This window comes from Toxorhynchites rutilus, chromosome 1 (assembly GCF_029784135.1).
Source record: "Toxorhynchites rutilus septentrionalis strain SRP chromosome 1, ASM2978413v1, whole genome shotgun sequence".
Taxonomy (NCBI): Eukaryota; Metazoa; Arthropoda; class Insecta; order Diptera; family Culicidae; genus Toxorhynchites; species Toxorhynchites rutilus.
Genome location: NC_073744.1, coordinates 179,683,996 through 179,700,523, shown reverse-complemented (window position 1 = coordinate 179,700,523; position 16,528 = coordinate 179,683,996). Strand labels below are relative to the sequence as shown.

General features: G+C 47.2%; 1 protein-coding gene across 2 annotated transcripts in view; it reads left to right on the top strand.

Moving 5' to 3' along the window:
- Window positions 1–329: 329 nt before the first annotated feature.
- LOC129761869 (amidophosphoribosyltransferase-like) overlaps window positions 330–16,528 on the top strand; it is a 32,095-nt gene continuing 15,896 nt past the window's right edge. Inside the window, exon 1 of one of the 2 annotated variants that reach the window (XM_055759690.1) lies at window positions 330–468. The gene's annotated coding sequence lies outside the window, so the exon portion shown is untranslated. Of the gene's footprint in view, window positions 469–564; window positions 765–16,528 lie in introns of those variants that run through there. The other variant, XM_055759691.1, reaches the window with a different exon arrangement.

The following is a 16,528-nucleotide window of genomic DNA, read 5'->3' as shown; positions in this document are numbered from 1 at the left end:
AAATTGTCTATACATCAAATTGTTGAAATCATGGCGTGGAAGTGTTGTATGTCAAGTATCTTTGACGCATCTGGATGACGACTTCCAAGAAATGCAAAACGGCACACAGCGAAATTCGATCTTCTCTGCGCAAGCAGATCCTGTACAAATTGAAAACAGTGGAAATTTTCCGGGATTCGGGGAAGTTGACGCATCTGTGTTCATTATGAAACACAAACGAACCGAACGCTCTCGAAAAATGCAACCCAATGGAAGATGCATGGATATACAAATTCCTCAATCCCTACCCAGATCGAGTACAATACTCTCTACCTCGGTTAGTGGAAAATATTTCCGTCTATGCAAAACTAATATCAGCGCAATCGGGCACATGGATTGTCGTACGTTTTTGGAGTGGTTCCCGCAAAATTTAATGCCGTGTGTCTAATCCGTGTAGAATTGTTTTGTTCTAGTTCCTTCCAATCGCTAGTGAGTATCCACGTGTTGGATGTTTTTTTCGGGATATAGTTCTATAGTGCGGTGATCTGGTGTTTTAGAAGACAATTGGCGATACCTATTGAGGAAACGCTATGCGTTTCTAGGAATTCGAGATCCATACCATGGTGTGATATTGGGTGCCGGTACCGGTATTTTAACACGTGTTTGTGACACCGTTTTATGTATAGGACAACATATTCGGTGCTTTCTGATCATTAGCGATCACATCGCCTTGTAAATCGACTGCGTATGCGATAGTGAGAGAGTACGAGACCCGATACCGAACAGTTAGTATAGTGGTTTACACATGGACATTGGACTACCTGATTGGAACCCGCGTAGGATCATCTAAGTGATGAATTAAGATAAAACTAGTGTTGCTACGCGAGAATCGATTGATACAATACATTATGGATGGGTAGAGAAAGAATTTCTTTTTGTTTGACGGATTATCCTCAAAGCTGCTCACCAAATACCCCAAAATAAACAGAAGGAAAGGAAAATAACAAAAGTACAGCATCCAATTATCAAAACTATAAAAATCATGCTACTGTGGATAGGGGTGCTCAATTTTCGTTCACAACTCCGATAAAACACTGATTTTACTTTGTTTTCGTATTTATATGCGAACAGATTTTTTTCAGATTTTGGACAAATATTTTTACATATATTTACCGTTTTGCGTTGATTGAAATATTATCCTGAATCAAACAAAAATGAGTGGATTATATCTATGATATGACCGAAAGGTTGACGTAGGACTACCGTTGGCTTAGTAATCATCTGTTTATATTGGTTGAATGAAACAAATTCCGAATTCAATTGAATTCAACGTGTTTGCTTTGCAGGTAAAGAGTTTGAACAAATGCCATGTAAGGTCAATCCATGCATTGTGATAGATTACGTTCTTCGTTACAAGTAAATTTAATAAATAAGTCTGACCGTCCGTTATCCTTTTACGTTTCGTATGATGCCTAGAACTTCCAAAATATGTGAACGGAAGAATTGTCAAACGATCATTGTATTTTACAGAGATTATTGCATCATTCAAGTGTACGAACTACGAATTTGCTTAATTTAATGAGTTTGAGGCCCCCAGCTTGGATTTTGACATGCACATCGAACGCATATTGTTGAATCAATCGACGTTATCGCAGCAAATGCTTATCAACATTTTGCCTGAGGGGGTATTCTAGTGTAGAGACACGAATTCCGAACGTTTTTTCGGTCTCCGTAAAAATAAAACAAAGAATATTTTTACTATCCATTATGTCATTATTTGTTCATCTTTCTTTTAACAATGAAACAAAAATCGAACGGAAAAAAATATTCATAACTAAAATAGTTAAGAGCTGATGAAGGGTTAAAAAAAAGTTGTGCCATGGCGTACACGATTCCAGCCCTCCTGGTTATCTGAAACACAGAAATAGAACTGACTCTGAATCAGTAAAGATGCCGCTATCGCATGAACCTCGGACAAGTCAAAAACATCTTGTGACAGAATGGCAGCCGTTTGAAAAACGAAATGCGGTTTGAAACGTTTTTTCTTACGTTTCTCATTTTTTTTAAAAAGTAAAATTTAAAAAAAATCATTTTTAGAGGTTCATACGATAGAGAGATGCATGCAGTTTGTATTCATATAATTTCGACATGAATCGGTTCAGTAGAACTTGAGTTATCGTGTACGCCAGTTTGAAAAAAACTAGTTTCGAGAAAAACGCGTTCGAAGTTCATTGTTACGGCCGAACCAGGTTAGATCACTAAAATGGTTAGGATTTTCAATATGTCCTTTCTGGGGTATATTCTAGAAAACATAAACTACAGAAGTATGAGGGAAAAAAAATATTTTTTTTTTCAAATTTCTAGACTAGAGTACTGCCTTAATCATAAAACGGTACGCGTAGAAGTTCAGTGAGCTGAAGATAGAGGTGGGCGAGCGCTCACGAGCTGCTCATTTGAGCCGGTACGTCAGAAAGTACGATCCACGGTTCTTTAAAAATGAGCCGCGGCTCTCAAATGAACGGCTCTTGAATGAACCACGGTTCAAAAAAGACCCACGGTTCTTTTATGTGCCGTGGCTCGTTTTGAAACGCGGTTCATTTAAGAGCCGTTCATTTGAGAACCGCGGCTCATAAAAGAACCGTGTTTCTTTTAAGAGCCGGCTTATTGATAAAGAATCGTGAATCGTACGCTCGTTCTGACGAACCGTGGCTTGCGGCAGTGCGGAAGAAATATATGTTTCCCATGCTGCTTTTAAGGTGAAGGTGGAAGCTAGCCACAAATGGCTGCCACAATGGCGCTCATTTCTTTCATCTCCCTCCCTCACCCCTCGCCAGAAAATCAATAATTTTGCGAAACAGTGTGAAGAAAATTATCATTTTCGCACACTTCCTATCAAATAATATCAACCAAACTCTAATCGATTACTCACAAGATATTAAATTTTCATCTGCTGTCGCACTGTATAGTGAAAAACGTCGGAAAATTCGAGCAAGTGCTCTGAAAGTTAAATTTTCATTTTTCAATCTTCGGCAATGGTTTTGTTTGTGTTGGTGAAAGCATCGTTATTTTTTCGACACTGATGCCAGACAACATCAGCGAAATTGCTATAGAAACCACTCAATAAAATGTAATTTCTGAGTCATAGCGTTTCATGTCATGAAAATCAATAGAATAAAATTGTGTTGATATCAATACAATTTTTTTTTACGTTTAATGGGTCCATAATGTAAGTTTTAGAAACTTTAACATTGGGTAAGAAAAGTGTATTGCAGAGCTCGGAACACTGCCACGGCTGCCTATGCTTTCAAAAGCAGTAAACGGAAAGGTATTACATTCAATTAAAATGCCACGGCCAACGAAGAGAGGGGTCATGGCTCTCCAAAGTGAATATGTGAAAACAATACCAAAAGAGCCCCAATTCGTATGTGTTATAAATTTGCTCATGTTACGCTCCCGTATAATCAGAATTTTACTTCATATGCAAATGCACCTTCTATATATATTTATGTTTGCAATTGTTCATCGGAACATATCGTTCATACATTCTACTTTAGTATTGAATTGTTATTTTTTCATCAAATGTATTCAAGACTCGTGTCAATGATGCGCCACACAGTCTGATAAGTGGATTGATCTATTTACGTGTGCTTTGCTCTTCTCTCACAAACACTATTACCCCATTTTTACACGTGGGTTTACCTATACTACTACAATGGCTAGCTTCCACCTTCACCTTAAGCGGTTTCATTTAACTGTTTGTATGTTTGTAAATTTTGGCGGATCACATATTTTCTCGAAACCCCATAAATATGGGTATCTAATGAAAGGACTAGTAGAACATAGTTATTTATCTAAAATGGAAATCCAAGATGGCGGCCGTTACAAAATGGCAGACAACTAATTTCGTCAAAACCTCATCAATATGGGTATCAAATGAAAAAGCTTGACTAGTAGAATACAGTTATTTATGAAAAATGAAAATCCAAAATGGCCGCCACCCCAAACTGGCGAAATATGTATTTTTTTCAAAACCCCCTCAATATGGGTATCTAATAAAAGTGCTTGACTAGTAGGACACAGTTATTTATATGAAATGGAAATTGAAGATGGCGGCCATTATAAAATGACAGATTACTAATTTCGTCAAAACCCCATCAATATGGGTATCAAATGAAAGGGCTTGCCTAGTAGATCACAGTTATTTATGAAAAATGCAAATCCAAAATGGCCGCCACCCCAAAATGGCGAAATATGTATTTTTTTAAATCCCCGTCAATATGGGTATCTAATGAAAGGACTTGACTAGTAGAACATAGTTATTTATGTAAAATGTAAATCCAAGATGGCGACCGTTACAAAATGGCAGACAACTAATTTCGTCGAAGCCCCATCAATATGGGTATCAAATGAAAGGACTTGACTAGTAGATCACAGTTATTTATGAAAAATGAAAATCAAAAATGGCCGCCACCCCAAAATGGCGAAATATGTATTTTTTGCAAAACAATATGGGTATCTAATGAAAGTACTTGACTAGTAGGACACAGTTATTTATGTAAAATGGAAATCCAAGATGGAGGCCATTATAAAATGGCAGACTACATATTTTGCCAAAACCTCATAATATGGGTATCAAATGAAAGGACTTGACTAGTAGAACACAATTATTCATGAACAATGTAAACCCAAAATGGCGACCGTTACGAAATGACAGACTACATTTCTTCTGAAAACCCCATCATATGGGTATCAGATGAACGGGCTTGACTAGTAAATCACAGTTATTTATGATAAATCCAACCCACATATGGGTATCGAATGAAATGATTTGACTAATATAATACAGTTAATCATGAAAACATTCCATTCGAAATATTTAAAAACGTTAGGGATTATAAAAAAAAACTCTGTATGAATTAATTTCGGAGCTGGTAAAGCGATCTACAAATCTTGAGTCAGACGAATTGGTAGCCTAAAAAGTACTGCTAGATCCTCGCTTCAAGCAGCAAGGTTTTGGATATAACAAAAAGTACAACTATGCACACCAGTCGTTGATAAGAATGCTAAAAATGACATTCATAGAATACACACCTACGAAACTACCACAAATCTTTGGTGATGAAGCGCTGTCATCTGTATGGGAGGAGTTTGATGCATTGGTTGGTAATCTTCGATCCTCACATGATCCACAAGCTGCTGCAACATCTATTGTAGATAAACATTTAGCGGAACCACATTTGCTGAGACTAAGCGATTCTTCGTTTTGGTGGAATGAAAGGAAATCTGTCGCTCCGTGGCTCTATCTTTTTTTTTTTTGAAAATATTATGTATTCCGGCGACTTCAGTAATATGTACCATGAGTAAGTTTTTCCGAAAGCAGGACAAGTTTGCTGTGAAAGATGTAGTAGACTTTCATCAGATAACATTGAAAAGATAATGTTTATAAAAAAAAAGAAGATAATTGTGATGGGAATATATAAGAGAAAACTTTTAGTAAAGTAATATTTTTACTTTTCTCTGCACTGATTATTGTTTTGAACCTTATTTTTTACGTCTTCCATTCTTCACATATCCGAATAAACCAGTTCTTGAAAAGAGCCGTCGAGCCGCTCAAATGAACCGGCTCTTTTCATTGAGCGCACGGCTCTGAGCCGCTCACTGAAATGAACCGTTTTGCCCATCTCTAGCTGAAGATAAGGGGACATATCTTTCAATGTCATCTTGAATAACCGAACCAAAGCATTGCGTTCGTACCCGCTTTTGTAGTAGTAGAAAACACATACCGGGGTGCAAAAATATTCCCTGCATTTGATGAAAAAATCTGAACCCTGTCGTCCCGCAATTCCACATACTGTCAATTCCAGCATCTTGGGTTTAATTCCAGTAGTGCCATTTTGGGCGACATCGTATAAGTGCAATTCCAAATGAAATAGAACTAAAAATGCACATTTTAAAAACTTCTATTTTTGATTCGAACGAAAGTTTGTATTCCGTTTGGGTTGGAGGAAATATGAGTTTTCCACAGCATTTGGGAATTTTTTGACTCAAGTGTAACTTTTGGAAAGGGCGTATCGATTTTAGTACGAGAAATCTCTGATAATTTGTATCTCAAAAACTATGAGTCCTACCGAAATGGTTTTTTTTTTTTTTTTTGGCAGACTTATCTCACTTCTTAACTAGGCGAACCTAGCCAGAATTTTCACCTGCCCCCGGGCTACTGAATGCCAAAGGGGGACTAGGCTCTGCGGAATGCACGTATCTGCATGCTCGTGCTGTTTTAGTCCTGACCGAGGAATTGTCGGACAATCGCGCAGGTGCTAAGGATGACCGACTTTTGGATGCCGGCCAATTCCTTCTCCATGTTCAACACCTTTAGCGCTTCCAGAAGTGTCTTCGGGATAATTCCAGTTCCAGAGAGAACGACTGGAACAATTCTTGGGACCTCCCTTAGCCCCCACAGTTCCTTGAGCTCCACGGCCAATGGTCGGTACTTGCAGATTTTGCGACCGTGGGTCTCCTCCAGATTCTGGTTCAGTGGAATAGCGACATCGATGATGGTGACTTTGCGGTCGCTCTTGTCGTAAACCATTATATCTGGGCGGTTGTGGTGGATCGAGAGGTCGGTCAGAACAGTGCGATCCCAGTACAGCTTGAAACGGTCATTTTCCAGGACAGGTGCAGGCAGGTACCGGTAGTTTGGTACGTTGTCTTCCAGTAGAGCACATTGGAGCGCCAGTTGTCGATGAACAATACGGGCCACGTTGTTGTGGCGCTCGGTGTAGGCTGCGTTGGCCAAAACGGGACAGCCTCCCATAATGTGCTCTATGTTTTCACCTGGTTGATGGCACATCCGGCAAATGTCATCAACGTCTTGATGCCAGACGTACCGCCTGCAGTTTCTCGTCGGCATTATCCTGTCCTGGATGGCTATCATGTCGGCTTCTACTACTGAAGAGAGTTCACCACGCGTTAGCCACAGATTAGATGCGGCCTTGTCGACGTGTGGCCGGTCCAGTTGATGGGGGTGGGCACCATGCACTGCCTTCTGCTTCCAAGCTGCAATCTTCTCCTCCACTGTCTGCAGATTGCAGTTGAGTTGGTACTCCGCTTGCGCCAAGTGCAGAGCGCTGTATCCTCTGTCGGCGGCGCAGACAGCCCGGTATAGCGCGTTTTGGTTGGCGCGTTCTGCGAAGTACTCGCGCAGTTGTCGTACCTGGGCAACACACAGTGCAGATATGTCGACTATTCCAAGTCCCCCTTCTTTGCGTGGCAGTGAAACTCTCTCCAGTGCCGATTGAGGATGGTGCATTCCGGCCTCTTTGAATGCTTTCCTCATCCTCCTCTCAAGGTCCTCTAGGTCAGTTTTGCTCCATTTGACTACACCAAAACTGAAGGTCAGCAGGGGAACCGCGAATGTGTTGATCGCGCGTACCTTGTTCCCCGCGTTGAGGAAAGTCCTCAGGACACAGTTCACTCGACTCAAGAACTTGTCTCGCAGCTCCGTCTTGATGTCGGAGTGGCGAATCCCGGTGAGCTGTCGGAATCCAAGATATTTATAGGATTCGCCACGAACCATGTCTCTTATGAACTCGCCGTCATAGACCTCGTAACCTCCGGATTCGGTAAGCTGCCCTTTCAGCAGATGGACACAGCGGCACTTGTCGAGGCCGAACTCCATGCAGATGTCCCTGCTTATGTCTTCGACAACCCGGATAGCTACACCTAGACGCTGACGTGAATCAGCGTAGACCTTGAGATCATCCATGTAGAAGGTATGGGTCACTTCTTCGTGGGCGCCGTCGCCATACCTTATTTTATAGCCATGACCGTTTCTATTGAGCGTCCTACTGAGGGGGTTCAGTGCCAGACAAAACCAAAGCGGGCTGAAAGAGTCGCCTTGGAATATCCCCCTCTTTATCTGCAGCGTTCTAGACTGCAACACATTTTCCCCATCACTGAGGTGCAGAGACGTGCTCCACTGCCTCATCGCATGCTGCAGGAACCTAACGACGACGGGATCAATCTTGTATAGCCCCAATACCCGGACGAGAAACGAGTGAGGTATGGAGTCATAAGCCTTCCTGTAATCGATGTAGGCCATACTTAGGTTCCGCTGGTTATATACCGCCTGGCCGACTATGGCTGCGTCGATGATGGCCTGGTCTTTGCAGCCATGCGTATTTTTCCTGCATCCTTTCTGCTCTTCTGCGATGATGTGATGCTGTTCGCAGTGAGCAGAAACTTTGGCGGTAATTATGCTGCTCAGTATTTTGTACAGACTCGATAGGCACGTTATCGGTCTGTACTTTGATGGGTTCAATGTGTTGCTGTCTTTCGGGAGGAGGAAGGTGACGCCACGGGTGGCGAATTCAGGAAGGTTGTGTGGGTCACGTAGCACCTTGTTGAAGCACTCAGCTATCTTTGGATGTGCGACGGTCAGCTTCTTGTGCCAAAAGTTCTGGACACCATCGGGGCCCGGTGCTGCCCAGTTCCTCAGGTACCGCGAGGCTTCGCGGACATCGTTCTCTCCGACGATGATAGCTGGCATCTCTCCAATTTCACCACAACTCTCCTCCTCCCGTCTTAACCACATTTGCCCGTCGCGATGTTCTACTGGGGTCTCCCAAATACCAGCCCAGAAGTTCGTCACATCGCTAATATCTGGCAAACCTTCGCGGTAGTCGGGCTTCTCGTCGCTAATGTGGTCGTAGAACGCTTTTTCGTTATCTCTGAACATCCGATTTTGTTCCTGGCGCTTTGCAGAGTCAGAGTAACGTTTCAGCCGTTTAGTTAGGACGCTCAATTGCTGTACCAGTGTGTCGAGTTTTTCCGTCAGCTGGTGAGCTCCCAGCTGGCGAAGTTCAGTAGGCCGCACGATCACAGCAACTTGGCGACATAATTTCGCCGATCTGCTGCCTCTTTTGTACGCCATCAGTCTTCCAATTGCGGCGCGCTTGTTTAGGATCCGTTGCTCCAATCTCCTTCGCCATGGAGGCTCACGCCTTTCACGGAGATGTTGGAGCAGTCCGCCTCTTGGCCTAATACGGTATCCTAAACTTTTGGCGGTCGCCACAGCAGCACAGTACACTTTCAGTTGCAGCTCCTCCATGTTCTCAGCATCAACCAAGTGCAGTGGAAGAACGTGCTCGTTCATGAGCTTTACTGCACTTGTCAGCCTGCGGGAATGCTGCAACTTCGGGATCCTGGGGCGCGACAATGGGTCTGTGTCGCGGAACTGTGAGATCGCCTCGTCGTAGTGGAAGACCAGATCGCGTAGTAGTTGTTGATCTGGCTGTGGGTCTTCCGGCTCAGGGGGTTGTTGTACTGTGGCCTCCACTGGTGCTGATTCGCGTGCCCCACTCGCGAATGAATTGCTCAGCCGTACTGAACTTCGTCTCGACACATCGCTTGCTCTGTTGTTCCTGGAGCTTATTTCTCTCTGCACCTGCTGCTTGATCTCGTCGATTTGCGTTTGGGAGAGCATGTTGTTGCGTACTATCGCTCTACGCCTCGCGTTCATCGCGTTCTGATCAAGCCTCCCGACGAACTCTGGATACGCTTCCTCGAACATTGTTAGTATTCGAGGGCGACCGCTCATGTCCGTCTCCAAAGCAGTGCAGATGTAATAGGCGCGGATCACGAATTCATTCATTTCGTGTGTCCACATGATCCGGCGCCTAGTGGTACCCACAAGTGTGGACGACTGTCGTCTGGCAGTCGCAACACGTCTCGTAGGCGCAGCGTTTCTTGGGTGATGTCGATGGCTGCTGTTTCCGTGTGGCGGTAGCTCTTCGGGTTGAACCCGGCTGGTGGCCCGCTCTTGCACATCGCCCTCCAGCCGCTGGCCGCTCGCTCTTACGCCCGTTCCAGGACCAGCTCCAGTTCGGGGACCCTCCTCGGGTGATCGCATTCTAATTATTCTTCGTGATCGTAGCTCCATTTTATTGGGTGTATCTCCTTTGCCCGGGAGACAGCGGGTTGGCAAGGCCTCCATGACCCGGGAGGCCTTCCCCGGGAGAGATATAGCGCTCTGACTCGCTCGCACCCCCTCACTTAGCCACTTTCGACACCCGTTCTCGGAGCCAAGACCAGGTGTGTGTTTCCAGTTCACGCCCGATCTAAAAATGTCGTCATATGATCTTCGTGGAGGCGTGAGATAGGAACATTTGAGACCAACAGGCAGGCTCCTACCCTATGTTGATCCCCATTTGAGAACCAAATTTTTTTTTTGGCAGACTTATCTCACTTCTTAACTAGGCGAACCTAGCCAGAATTTTCACCTGCCCCCGGGCTTCTGAATGCCAAAGGGGGACTAGGCTCTGCGGAATGCACGTATCTGCATGCTCGTGCTGTTTCAGTCCTGACCGAGAAATTGTCGGACAATCGCGCAGGTGCTAAGGATGACCGACTTTTGGATGCCGGCCAATTCCTTCTCCATATTCAACACCTTTAGCGCTTCCAGAAGTGTCTTCGGGACAATTCCAGTTCCAGAGAGAACGACTGGAACAATTCTTGGGACCTCCCTTAGCCCCCACAGTTCCTTGAGCTCCACGGCCAATGGTCGGTACTTGCAGATTTTGCGACCGTGGGTCTCCTCCAGATTCTGGTTCAGTGGAATAGCGACATCGATGATGGTGACTTTGCGGTCGCTCTTGTCGTAAACCATTATATCTGGCCGGTTGTGGTGGATCGAGAGGTCGGTCAGAACAGTGCGATCCCAGTACAGCTTGAAACGGTCATTTTCCAGGACAGGTGCAGGCAGGTACCGGTAGTTTGGTACGTTGTCTTCCAGTAGAGCACATTGGAGCGCCAGTTGTCGATGAACAATACGGGCCACGTTGTTGTGGCGCTCGGTGTAGGCTGCGTTGGCCAAAACGGGACAGCCTCCCATAATGTGCTCTATGTTTTCACCTGGTTGATGACACATCCGGCAAATGTCATCAACGTCTTGATGCCAGACGTACCGCCTGCAGTTTCTCGTCGGCATTATCCTGTCCTGGATGGCTATCATGTCGGCTTCTACTACTGAAGAGAGTTCACCACGCGTTAGCCACAGATTAGATGCGGCCTTGTCGACGTGTGGCCGGTCCAGTTGATGGGGGTGGGCACCATGCACTGCCTTCTGCTTCCAAGCTGCAATCTTCTCCTCCACTGTCTGCAGATTGCAGTTGAGTTGGTACTCCGCTTGCGCCAAGTGCAGAGCGCTGTATCCTCTGTCGGCGGCGCAGACAGCCCGGTATAGCGCGTTTTGGTTGGCGCGTTCTGCGAAGTACTCGCGCAGTTGTCGTACCTGGGCAACACACAGTGCAGATATGTCGACTATTCCAAGTCCCCCTTCTTTGCGTGGCAGTGAAACTCTCTCCAGTGCCGATTGAGGATGGTGCATTCCGGCCTCTTTAAATGCTTTCCTCATCCTCCTCTCAAGGTCCTCTAGGTCAGTTTTGCTCCATTTGACTACACCAAAACTGAAGGTCAGCAGGGGAACCGCGAATGTGTTGATCGCGCGTACCTTGTTCCCCGCGTTGAGGAAAGTCCTCAGGACACAGTTCACTCGACTCAAGAACTTGTCTCGCAGCTCCGTCTTGATGTCGGAGTGGCGAATCCCGGTGAGCTGTCGGAATCCAAGATATTTATAGGATTCGCCACGAACCATGTCTCTTATGAACTCGCCGTCATAGACCTCGTAACCTCCGGATTCGGTAAGCTGCCCTTTCAGCAGATGGACACAGCGGCACTTGTCAAGGCCGAACTCCATGCAGATGTCCCTGCTTATGTCTTCGACAACCCGGATAGCTACACCTAGACGCTGACGTGAATCAGCGTAGACCTTGAGATCATCCATGTAGAAGGTATGGGTCACTTCTTCGTGGGCGCCGTCGCCATACCTTATTTTATAGCCATGACCGTTTCTATTGAGCGTCCTACTGAGGGGGTTCAATGCCAGACAAAACCAAAGCGGGCTGAAAGAGTCGCCTTGGAATATCCCCCTCTTTATCTGCAGCGTTCTAGACTGCAACACATTTTCCCCATCACTGAGGTGCAGAGACGTACTCCACTGCCTCATCGCATGCTGCAGGAACCTAACGACGAAGGGATCAATTTTGTAGAGCTCCAATACCCGGACGAGAAACGAGTGAGGTATGGAGTCATAAGCCTTCCTGTAATCGATATAGGCCATGCTTAGGTTCCGCTGGTTATAAACCGCCTGGCCGACTATGGCTGCGTCGATGATGGCCTGGTCTTTGCAGCCATGCGTATTTTTCCTGCATCCTTTCTGCTCTTCTGCGATGATGTGATGCTGTTCGCAGTGAGCAGAAACTTTGGCGGTAATTATGCTGCTCAGTATTTTGTACAGACTCGATAGGCACGTTATCGGTCTGTACTTTGATGGGTTCAATGTGTTGCTGTCTTTCGGGAGGAGGAAGGTGACGCCACGGGTGGCGAATTCAGGAAGGTTGTGTGGGTCACGTAGCACCTTGTTGAAGCACTCAGCTATCTTTGGATGTGCGACGGTCAGCTTCTTGTGCCAGAAGTTCTGAACACCATCGGGGCCCGGTGCTGCCCAGTTCCTCAGGTACCGCGAGGCTTCGCGGACATCGTTCTCTCCGACGATGATAGCTGGCATCTCTCCAATTTCACCACAACTCTCCTCCTCCCGTCTTAACCACATTTGCCCGTCGCGATGTTCTACTGGGGTCTCCCAAATACCAGCCCAGAAGTTCGTCACATCGCTAATATCTGGCAAACCTTCGCGGTAGTCGGGCTTCTCGTCGCTAATGTGGTCGTAGAACGCTTTCTCGTTATCTCTGAACATCCGATTTTGTTCCTGGCGCTTTGCAGAGTCAGAGTAACGTTTCAGCCGTTTTGTAAGGACGCTCAATTGCTGTACCAGTGTGTCGAGTTTTTCCGTCAGCTGGTGAGCTCCCAGCTGGCGAAGTTCAGTAGGCCGCACGATCACAGCAACATGGCGACATAATTTCACCGATCTGCTGCCTCTTTTGTACGCCATCAGTCTTCCAATTGCGGCGCGCTTGTTTAGGATCCGTTGCTCCAATCTCCTTCGCCATGGAGGCTCACGCCTTTCACGGAGATGTTGGAGCAGTCCGCCTCTTGGCCTAATACGGTATCCTAAACTTTTGGCGGTCGCCACAGCAGCGCAGTAAACTTTCAGTTGCAGCTCCTCCATGTTCTCAGCATCAACCAAGTGCAGCGGAAGAACGTGCTCGTTCATGAGCTTTACTGCACTTGTCAGCCTGCGGGAATGCTGCAACTTCGGGATCCTGGGGCGCGACAATGGGTCTGTGTCGCGGAACTGTGAGATCGCCTCGTCGTAGTGGAAGACCAGATCGCGTAGTAGTTGTTGATCTGGCTGTGGGTCTTCCGGCTCAGGGGGTTGTTGTACTGTGGCCTCCACTGGTGCTGATTCGCGTGCCCCACTCGCGAATGAATTGCTCAGCCGTACTGAACTTCGTCTCGACACATCGCTTGCTCTGTTGTTCCTGGAGCTTATTTCTCTCTGCACCTGCTGCTTGATCTCGTCGATTTGCGTTTGGGAGAGCATGTTGTTGCGTACTATCGCTCTACGCCTCGCGTTCATCGCGTTCTGATCAAGCCTCCCAACGAACTCTGGATACGCTTCCTCGAACATTGTTAGTATTCGAGGGCGACCACTCATGTCCGTCTCCAAAGCAGTGCAGATGTAATAGGCGCGGATCACGAATTCATTCATTTCGTGTGTCCACATGATCCGGCGCCTAGTGGTACCCACGAGTGTGGACGACTGCCGTCTGGCAGTCACAACACGCCTCGTAGGCGCAGCGTTTCTTGGGTGATGTCGATGGCTGCTGTTTCCGTGTGGCGGTAGCTCTTCGGGTTGAACCCGGCTGGTGGCCCGCTCTTGCACATCGCCCTCCAGCCGCTGGCCGCTCGCTCTTACGCCCGTTCCAGGACCAGCTCCAGTTCGGGGACCCTCCTCGGGTGATCGCATTCTAATTATTCTTCGTGATCGTAGCTCCATTTTATTGGGTGTATCTCCTTTGCCCGGGAGACAGCGGGTTGGCAAGGCCTCCATGACCCGGGAGGCCTTCCCCGGGAGAGATATATTTTAGACTTATCTCACTTCTTAACTAGGCGAACCTAGCCAGAATTTTCACCTGCCCCCGGGCTTCTGAATGCCAAAGGGGGACTAGGCTCTGCGGAATGCACGTATCTGCATGCTCGTGCTGTTTTAGTCCTGACCGAGGAATTGTCGGACAATCGCGCAGGTGCTAAGGATGACCGACTTTTGGATGCCGGCCAATTCCTTCTCGATGTTCAACACCTTTAGCGCTTCCAGAAGTGTCTTCGGGATAATTCCAGTTCCAGAGAGAACGACTGGAACAATTCTTGGGACCTCCCTTAGCCCCCACAGTTCCTTGAGCTCCACGGCCAATGGTCGGTACTTGCAGATTTTGCGACCGTGGGTCTCCTCCAGATTCTGGTTCAGTGGAATAGCGACATCGATGATGGTGACTTTGCGGTCGCTCTTGTCGTAAACCATTATATCTGGGCGGTTGTGGTGGATCGAGAGGTCGGTCAGAACAGTGCGATCCCAGTACAGCTTGAAACGGTCATTTTCCAGGACAGGTGCAGGCAGGTACCGGTAGTTTGGTACGTTGTCTTCCAGTAGAGCACATTGGAGCGCCAGTTGTCGATGAACAATACGGGCCACGTTGTTGTGGCGCTCGGTGTAGGCTGCGTTGGCCAAAACGGGACAGCCTCCCATAATGTGCTCTATGTTTTCACCTGGTTGATGGCACATCCGGCAAATGTCATCAACGTCTTGATGCCAGACGTACCGCCTGCAGTTTCTCGTCGGCATTATCCTGTCCTGGATGGCTATCATGTCGGCTTCTACTACTGAAGAGAGTTCACCACGCGTTAGCCACAGATTAGATGCGGCCTTGTCGACGTGTGGCCGGTCCAGTTGATGGGGGTGGGCACCATGCACTGCCTTCTGCTTCCAAGCTGCAATCTTCTCCTCCACTGTCTGCAGATTGCAGTTGAGTTGGTACTCCGCTTGCGCCAAGTGCAGAGCGCTGTATCCTCTGTCGGCGGCGCAGACAGCCCGGTATAGCGCGTTTTGGTTGGCGCGTTCTGCGAAGTACTCGCGCAGTTGTCGTACCTGGGCAACACACAGTGCAGAAATGTCGACGATTCCAAGTCCCCCTTCTTTGCGTGGTAGTGAAACTCTCTCCAGTGCCGATTGAGGATGGTGCATTCCGGCCTCTTTGAATGCTTTCCTCATCCTCCTCTCAAGGTCCTCTAGGTCAGTTTTGCTCCATTTGACTACACCAAAACTGAAGGTCAGCAGGGGAACCGCGAATGTGTTGATCGCGCGTACCTTGTTCCCCGCGTTGAGGAAAGTCCTCAGGACACAGTTCACTCGACTCAAGAACTTGTCTCGCAGCTCCGTCTTGATGTCGGAGTGGCGAATCCCGGTGAGCTGTCGGAATCCAAGATATTTATAGGATTCGCCACGAACCATGTCTCTTATAAACTCGCCGTCATAGACCTCGTAGCCTCCGGATTCGGTAAGTTGTCCTTTCAGCAGGTGGACACAGCGACACTTGTCGAGGCCGAACTCCATACAGATGTCCCTGCTTATGTCTTCGACAACCCGGATAGCTACACCTAGACGCTGACGTGAATCAGCGTAGACCTTGAGATCGTCCATGTAAAAGGTATGGGTCACTTCTTCGTGGGCGCCGTCGCCATACCTTATTTTATAGCCATGACCGTTTCTATTGAGCGTCCTACTGAGGGGGTTCAGTGCCAGACAAAACCAAAGCGGGCTGAAAGAGTCGCCTTGGAATATCCCCCTCTTTATCTGCAGCGTTCTAGACTGCAACACATTTTCCCCATCACTAAGGTGCAGAGACGTGCTCCACTGCCTCATCGCATGCTGCAGGAACCTAACGACGACGGGATCAATTTTGTAGAGCTCCAATACCCGGACGAGAAACGAGTGAGGTATGGAGTCATAAGCCTTCCTGTAATCGATATAGGCCATGCTTAGGTTCCGCTGATTATAAACCGCCTGGCCGACTATGGTTGCGTCGATGATGGCCTGGTCTTTGCAGCCATGCGTATTTTTTCTGCATCCTTTCTGCTCTTCTACGATGATATGGTGTTGTTCGCAGTGGGCAGAAACTTTGGCGGTTATGATGCTGCTTAATATCTTGTACAGACTCGATAGGCACGTTATCGGCCTGTACTTTGATGGGTTCAATGTGTTGCTGTCTTTCGGGAGGAGGAATGTGACGCCACGGGTGGCGAATTCAGGGAGGTTGTGTGGGTCACGTAGCACCTTGTTGAAGCACTCAGCTATCTTCTGATGTGCGACGGTCAGCTTCTTGTGCCAGAAGTTCTGAACACCATCGGGGCCCGGTGCTGCCCAGTTCCTCAGGTACCGCGAGGCTTCGCGGACATCGTTCTCTTCGACGATGATAGCTGGCATCTCTCCAATTTCACCACAACTCTCCTCCTCCCGTCTTAACCACATTTGCCC